Below are 8,286 nucleotides of genomic sequence, written 5' to 3' on the forward strand. Positions count from 1 at the left end.
TACAATGACCGAACCTTGATTTTTGCCCGAATAGCTACATTGCATTTAGGCTTCTCTGACAGTAGCAGTCTAGCTGCTTCACCCAGCACATCTATATACATCAAAATCCACTTAAAAGGGGTTTTGACTAACCCCTGTCTTTAAAATGTCAAAAGTTTCTCTCCAAAATGTCCAGGACATTAGCCAGATCGAAACACTCTAATAGAACTGTCATGATCACCTATTATACAATTGGAGCAGTCAGAAAATCTGAGTGCCACGCCCAGGAATACTCATAAGAGTATTTTAAAATATATTAATATGTGAATTTCATCGATTACAACGCTTCAATACTGATTACATGTGATGATGCATTGGTTGATTGTTATCTATATAATAATTCTATAACTCTTTTCCGGCACTGTCCCGTCGTTCTTGGTCGGATTCCAATCGGATCAGTACCATTCAAATCTAAAATTTGAGGCGAATCTTTTGATCCGGGATTGGTGGCGATTCGTTAAACTACGGGAAATATCCTTTAAACCACCGTAGCTATCCGAGGAAGACACGAATGTGTCCAAAACTTTCTGGAGACCTTTATCGTGTTACCAGTCTTCCCCATCCCAGCTTACACCAGACGTTTCTCTCCCCCTGTGGACGACAGAACGAGAAACAGAAAATCGAGGCCATAAAATTTTTAAACAAAAACTCCTCCCTGGTTTTTCCCCCGATTAGCTTCAAACTCGCTAGACCAACTACCCGTCCAAAACAATGTGTCATAAGGTGGTTTTCGTGTCTGTCATTACGTGCTAACCTTGGTTGCGATATACTTATCACTGTCAATGGCCATTATAAGTTTACGATACGCGTGTACGGCGTTCCGGTATACACGCGTTGCCAATAGAAAATCAGATGACGTATTGGTCTAAAAGTTTACAATGAAATAGGATCAATCACTTTTTCATGATTTAACCAATCACATCAGCTAATTTGATCATGTGATATGGTGTGTACGCTATCATCCGGCAACTAAAAAAATTTTTTTATCACACCCACCAGTATAAAAGTAGAGTTTCGTAGTGGGTGTGGCAAGTCTACGAGCTATGATCGGGCTACTTGACAGTCTACATAGGGAAGACTCGCCAGGAATACACACTCTGCACCCTGCTGTGCTGTCCACTACAAGGATAGAGAAGTGTCAGCTACTGCGACATGAATATAAGCAGGTCAGGGACTACAGACAGACCTAAAACGGAGTATTACCAGCAACACCACTCTAAGGGAGAAGGAAACAGTCGTAGTAGGTGTGGCAATTTAACTAGCTATGATCACTCCAATCAGGCTACCTAACAGATTAAACAAGGAAGATTCGCCATTATGAGAGATGAACGGAAGATTACGTTCAACTACTCTAATAAAACATACATCTATCTTACCAGGATACGAACCGTGGACAACATCATGAAGTGACTGTTGCAGTCTTCAATGTGTAGGGAGACATAAGATACGTTTTCACTCCTTGGTAACTCCACAGGGACAGCTGAAACTTCTAGAAGCTCCGTTGAACTACCCTAATAGAACATACATCGCGATATCTACCCTAAGAGAACACACACAACCTCTCTACCAACAGTCAATCTCTCTCTCAACCTCTCTAGAGTAACCACTCTTCATATGAATATATCCTTTCGATTGTGGGAAACGTTTATGCTGTTTTTGCTCAGGACTGTTTACTCTCGTGTTCTCCGCCACTACGTTGAGACGCTGTTGTACCGTGGCATGTTATTAATAACGGTATCACCTAAGGCTAGTCACTGTGATTTCAGGTTCGTTTTTTCTTCATGGTGTTCTTTATTTAGATTGAGGCGGCAAAATGACAACAACCCCACGTTCCAAGAGGAAGCGACCACCGCCAAACTCACCTGGTGATTCTGATGCAAAGATCTGTCCAATCTGTTTGGACCCTATCATAGATGCCACAAAAGATGCAGAAGGAGAAGAAGCCATATACTGTGAAAGTACTTGCAACGCCTGGATTCACAGGCAGTGTGCCGGTCTCTCACAAACACTTTATAAAGTCTACCAAGATGGAGATGATCCATTCTACTGTCCCCACTGTCGCCTTGCCATTCAAGAGCAGCAACTACATGAGCTTACATACATCCGCCATTGATAGCCTCAAAAAAGAAGTCACAGACTTGAAAGCTGAAAGTCCCCAACCCAAGGAAATTGTTGGTATCACTCAACATATCATTCCAGAGCCACAACTGATCACTTCAGAATCTTCTACCAGCAAATCACGGTCTACTCCTTCACCAAACAACAAACATGTAGCTGTGCCTGACAATCCCATAGATCGCAAATTCAATGTCGTGGTTTATGGTATCAAAGAGAATCCCACTGGCACTCCTAGGAGTGCCCACACTAAGTCAGATATCGATTGTTGTGTCCACATTTTGAAGGAAGCAAATAATGATATCACTGAACAGTCTATTAGAGACTGCTTCCGACTGGGAAAGTTCGATTCAACTAGAACAAAGCCAAGACCTCTACTTGTGAAATTATCTCGTGCTTTTGATGTAAATACTATCCTTTACAATAGATCCAAAATCCCCGAAGGCACACAAGTCAAACCGGATATGAGCAAAGATGAAAAGCTGAGAGAGCAACTACTATTAAAGGAACGTTGGAGCCTGATTGGTTCAGGAACTGATAAAAAACACATTAAAATTCGTGGCACTAAAATTTACGTTAAAAACCAAATACATGGTGAACTAGTTGATTCAACCTTTGTACCTAAATCTAGATCCGAAGCATCAAACACTTCTAATAGTAATTCTACAATGGAAGTTGTCACACCTACTACCGCTCAATGACTCTCTTTTTTCTATACCAATTCCAGAAGTATAGTAAATAAACTCCAGAAATTCCAGTCTGTAGTTTACTCTAAATGGTTTGATATAATTGGCTTAACAGAAACTTGGCTTTCCGATAGCATATTTGATAATGAAATTCTACCCTCCAATTATACCCTGTTTCGTCATGATCGTCAATCTCGTGGTGGTGGGGTCCTCATTGCAGTCAACGACAAAATCTCCTCCCAGAAATTAACCTCACCTGTAAACTTGGAAGCCGTATGTGTCATACTGAATCTACCTAATCCTGTCACCGTTTGCACCGTTTACGTACCTCCCAACAGTACTGCTACTTATTATGAAACCCTGTTCGATTTTCTTTCAAATTTATCTAATGCTTCTGATCAATTAATCATTCTTGGTGATTTTAACTTTCCAGACATAGACTGGGACTCATTGTCAAGTCATTCTCTTCCTTCCAATCAGTTTTGTGATCTGGTTTTCCAGACTGGTTTAAGTCAGCTCATCGACATACCTACCCATAATCATGGCAACATACTAGACCTGGTTCTTACTAATTTAGATGACAATATTTCCAATTTACAAGTCCATTCAACTCCACTACTATCATCAGATCACTTCAACATTACCTTTTCACTGTCTACAAGTACTACAATGTCTTCTAAGCCAACCACTTACTTTACATTTGGTTATTCCAAAGGTGACTACCAAGGTTTACATGACTACCTATGTTGCTCTGACTTTACATCATGCTATTCAAGTGATGACGTTGAGTATATATGGCACATTGTTGAATATCAGATAATTACAGCCATGGAACTGTTCATTCCTGTAAATAAAGTTCATTCAGACCGACACCCCATATGGTTCAATTCAGAAATAAGGCACTGCATCAAACGTCTCAGAACTCTTCGACGTAGAAATAAGAGGCACCCAACATATCACATTTCCCATATCATTGACTCCCTTGAGAATTCTCTTCAAGACAAAATAAAAGCAGCCAAACAGAACTATGAATTTCACCTCATAAACAATTTTGCCCCAACTAACAACAACAAAATATTTAAATATCTAAAATCTATCACTAAGTCTAATACTAATCCTCCTATCATGAACTTTGACTCTTCATCTGCTAGCACTGACTCCAGCAAGGCCAATTTGTTTAATCAATATTTCCACTCTGTTTTTCACAATTCATCTTCACCAGCAAACCATGACAATTACCCAGCCACACATGAATCCTTAAATTCCATAACTATTACTGTCACTGATGTTTTCGAAGCTCTCATTTCATTAGATGTTGAGAAATCTTGCGGCATTGACAGAATTGCTCCTAAAGTACTTCACAGCTGTGCTGGACCTCTGTGTGAGCCACTACATCATCTGTTTCCATGTCACTACGTCATGCCACCTTACCTTCTAGCTGGAAAATTCACAAAGTAATACCCATCTTCAAAGCTGGCGACCATTGTTCTGTAAGAAATTATCGTCCCATCTCGCTCCTATCCAACACAGCAAAAAATACCACATTTCCGGCGGTTATATCGGTACCAGAAATGTCAAGGAAATTTTCTGTTTGAATTTCTGATACATTTCCTGTACTTGCACATATCACCTTTCCAAGTGATTTCCAGTTTTGCAGGAAATGCCACTTTCAAAAATGTCAAGGAATATTTTGTTCATATTTCTGGCACATTTCCTGCACTAATACATGCCACCTTTCCAGGTAATTTCCACTCATGCAGGAAATGTCACATTTCCTGGTATTGTATTGGAACTGGAAATGTCAAGGAATTTTTTTGGTTTATATTTCTGACACATCTACTTTCCAGTTGTGCAGGAAATTCCACAACCAAATTTTGTCAAGGAGTTCTTTGTTCACATTTCTGGAACATTTCCTTTACTAGTACATACCACCTGTCCAGGTGATTTCCAGTTATGTAGAAATCTCAAGGTATTTTGTTTACATTTCTGGTGCATTTTCTGTATTAGTACATATCACCTGTTACGGTAGTTTGCAGTTAGGCATGTAATATAAGTTTGACACATGCCACTTTTACTGTCATTGATTTGAAGTTACTATGGAATTTTAAATTGATATGGTTACTCTTCAGCTCAAATTACTGTAGAATTTTGCAATAATTTTATTTTCTGTTTGTACTATGCAGTTTAACTGGTAGCTAAAGGTAGAATTATATACATGAATATATCTGCATCCACTGAAAATTCTATTGCACACTTCACAGTTTTTGTTGTCTTGCAGAATATAGAAATTAACCCATGCACCAAACTTTAATTCCATGATCAATATAGCTATATGTAATAACAAATTATTACAGCTCGAAAAATGCTTCATGCTGTTTGATATAATTTTTAATTGCTATAGTAATGGTTAAACAAACAAATGGGTGGCTTTCCAGACACTCTCTATTGAGCCCCATTGGTAACCATGGCACAAAACAAAAACAAGCTACCTATGCATATTTCTGTCACTTTGTGTTATGAATTACACAAGATCACCATAAAACTAAATAATATTATAGGCTGTTATGTGTCATCTCACAATAAGCAAAAAATCATTCTATTTATGAGCTGGAACAATTTTCTATACACAGCGAACTGGGAAACTCATCTCCCATACATTTTCTACAGTACCTGTTGGAGCTTCAGCACACACCTTTCTACTCTCGCTCACCAGAGGAGTACCACTATAACCAGGTCAACACATAACTATGTATACGAAACCAATGAAGCTACCATCCAGTAGCCACTACTGCTACTGGATCATAGCAGTAGTGGCTAGGATCCATTGTGCCACTACTACTGTTATAAAATTTCTGGGATAAATTTATAAAATTCTCACCAGCATACGTATAATTATGTAGCTAACTCAACTCAGATATTTTACTATCAGCAACCACAAACTATAAGGTGGTACGTTGAGAGATTATTGACAATGAGTCAATGAAGGGGACTGAACGCCATTAGTAGCTATATTGGCTACAAGAAGTACATGTCTATGTAAGGTAGTATTCCCACACAATTTATTGTAGAAAAACAACTCTACATAATGTATGAGTTTGACACCACATCAAATGGAGTCGACATTGTGATGTGTACTTTTGCTTTACATCTGATGCATAAATACTTACATAGAATGCACTTGAAAGATTTTGGTGTATCTATTTGTCAATTTCCAGTTGGGAATTGCACATTCTGTGTAGCCAAAGCTGATCATACATGCAAAATTATGTATCTAATTATATAATCAACTCCTTCATTTATTACAGTAGCTACTACATGTTTCAGCATGTCTTGGGCACTGAGCCAGATTGCCAGTTGCTCACAGCACTAATCACCCGTGGGCACTGAAACCATCTCTGCCTCTGGATCCAGATTGCACTACTTGTCCTGAACAATTAAATTGATCAAATCTGATAAGTGTGAACCAAAGTGTAACTGAACAAGACTACCAAGCAGGGCCGGCTCTGGCAAAATAGAGTCGGGTGGGCTACCACAGTTGAGGGTATAGCAATTGTAGCATATTTTCAAGGGGGTCTGGGGGCAGGCTCCCCCTCCTTCAGGAAAAGTTTTTAAATCATCACTCAAGAGATGCGGCAATCTGAAAGCATTTTAAACGTAATTTAGTTGGGTGCTGACAGTTACATGCTGCTCAACTGAGAATCTTTCAAGTAGCTAAGTCTGAGTGTACTGAAAGGCTGAAATGATATTAAGTAGCTAACAAACTCTTATGTGCAATTGTATGGCTTCTCGTATGTTAGTCTGTGCACTAGAGTTTAAATTGTATAACCATAGATTATAACCCTCTATATAATCTATGGTATAGCTACGTATAAAGTTTAGCTAGCTGTACATAATATGAGGGAAGATACTCTCTTTCTCTTTTAGAGTAAAAGGTTGGGCGGGTCGCAAAGAGCAAGAATTTTAACCGATCGATTTTAACCTCGATTTTACTAAGTGCACAACTTAATAGTTTTTTTTCTGACAAAAGTTGAGGCGTTTGTTATGCTGCGCGGGAACATTAAAAATGGCGACGTTGGCAGGTGCTGGCAGAAAGTTAGAGAGAATCGAAGCGTTCTTCTGTGACATAGAGAAAGAGGAGACTCCGCAAGCAAGTGGTGAAATAAAAAAGAATGCCAGTGAAGCGGCCGTCTCGACTCGAGGGGTTCTGGACTCAAGTCACTACTCGCACATCACCCACCTACCTTAACAGCTATAATTCCATATGCGTATGTGAAAAGGAATGGTAGTATTGCCACTGCTTCTAATGTGAGGAAACAAACAAGCTCTTCTTCAGTGCAGGAAAACAAGGTAGGCATCATTTAGAGTCACCTAGTCCAGTACACACAAATATTTATTATATCCAGGTTATCAAAATTGCACTCATCAATAGAGTAGTATGTCTGGAGATAAATATAGTGTTACTCGTCAGCAGAATGTATCACCAGATGTATTAAGAGAATGGTAGCTTTGCCAAGATGGTGAACATCATTAAGACTATAGCACCTGCTGAAAAGTCACTTGGACCTCAGGATGCCAACCTACAATTGAGTTTGAGCTGTTACTGAATGTCGATGTGTCACCTGGTCTGTAGGTGAGGTTCTCTTTTGTGATTACAAGTCTTATTTGTAATTATGTGTTTGTTTGTAGCATGTGTGTATTCTGTGGTGTATCATTAAACAAGGCCACAAACAGACATCCTGTTATCCTGTTCAAAATATGTGTAACCTTATATCCTACATTGCTCATATCTTGCCTACAGTAATTGTGCTAAGTAGTACCTTGAGTAGTATGTATGCATTCCCAGGTGCATTTGGATTGAACGTAATACCACACAGTACTTTACCATTATTTATAACTTGATTTTAGAAAGCGGATCCAAATTATACACCAGGGGAAATTGAACGACCACCTCTAGTGGGTAGCTACACTATCAAACTATCCGGCGATTTTGATGCTCAAAACTGGTTTCCTGAGGTTATGTTTTCTGGGTGCCCTGGCATGTTCTAGTTGCCTTTTCTGGCTTTGACACAAGGACCTCGCTTCATGAGAATCAGTGGTGGATGGCCTTCAACAGTCAGCCAAAGATTTTGGTATTGATTCTGCTGTATTTCAGCCACTTGAGGAGCTAGTTTTCAAGAATAGCTGCCAACCTGCTACTAATAGGCCTAATGTATTTTGTGGAGTGGACTCACACTAAGCTAGAAACAGCTTTTTAACAATTATCCAGGCATTTTCTAGTTCTTGTACCGCTGTAGACACTAATGTCAAGCTAAAACTACTGAAGCTGCTCTTCCTACAAAGTCACAAACATCGCATGTGCACTAATTTATTAGAATATTTACAAGACGTTATAATAGTGCATAAATAGTTTAGATATAGGCTACACATAGCCTTTTCTACACAGTCT

This window comes from Dysidea avara, chromosome 1 (assembly GCF_963678975.1).
Source record: "Dysidea avara chromosome 1, odDysAvar1.4, whole genome shotgun sequence".
In the NCBI taxonomy this organism is placed as follows: Eukaryota; Metazoa; Porifera; class Demospongiae; order Dictyoceratida; family Dysideidae; genus Dysidea; species Dysidea avara.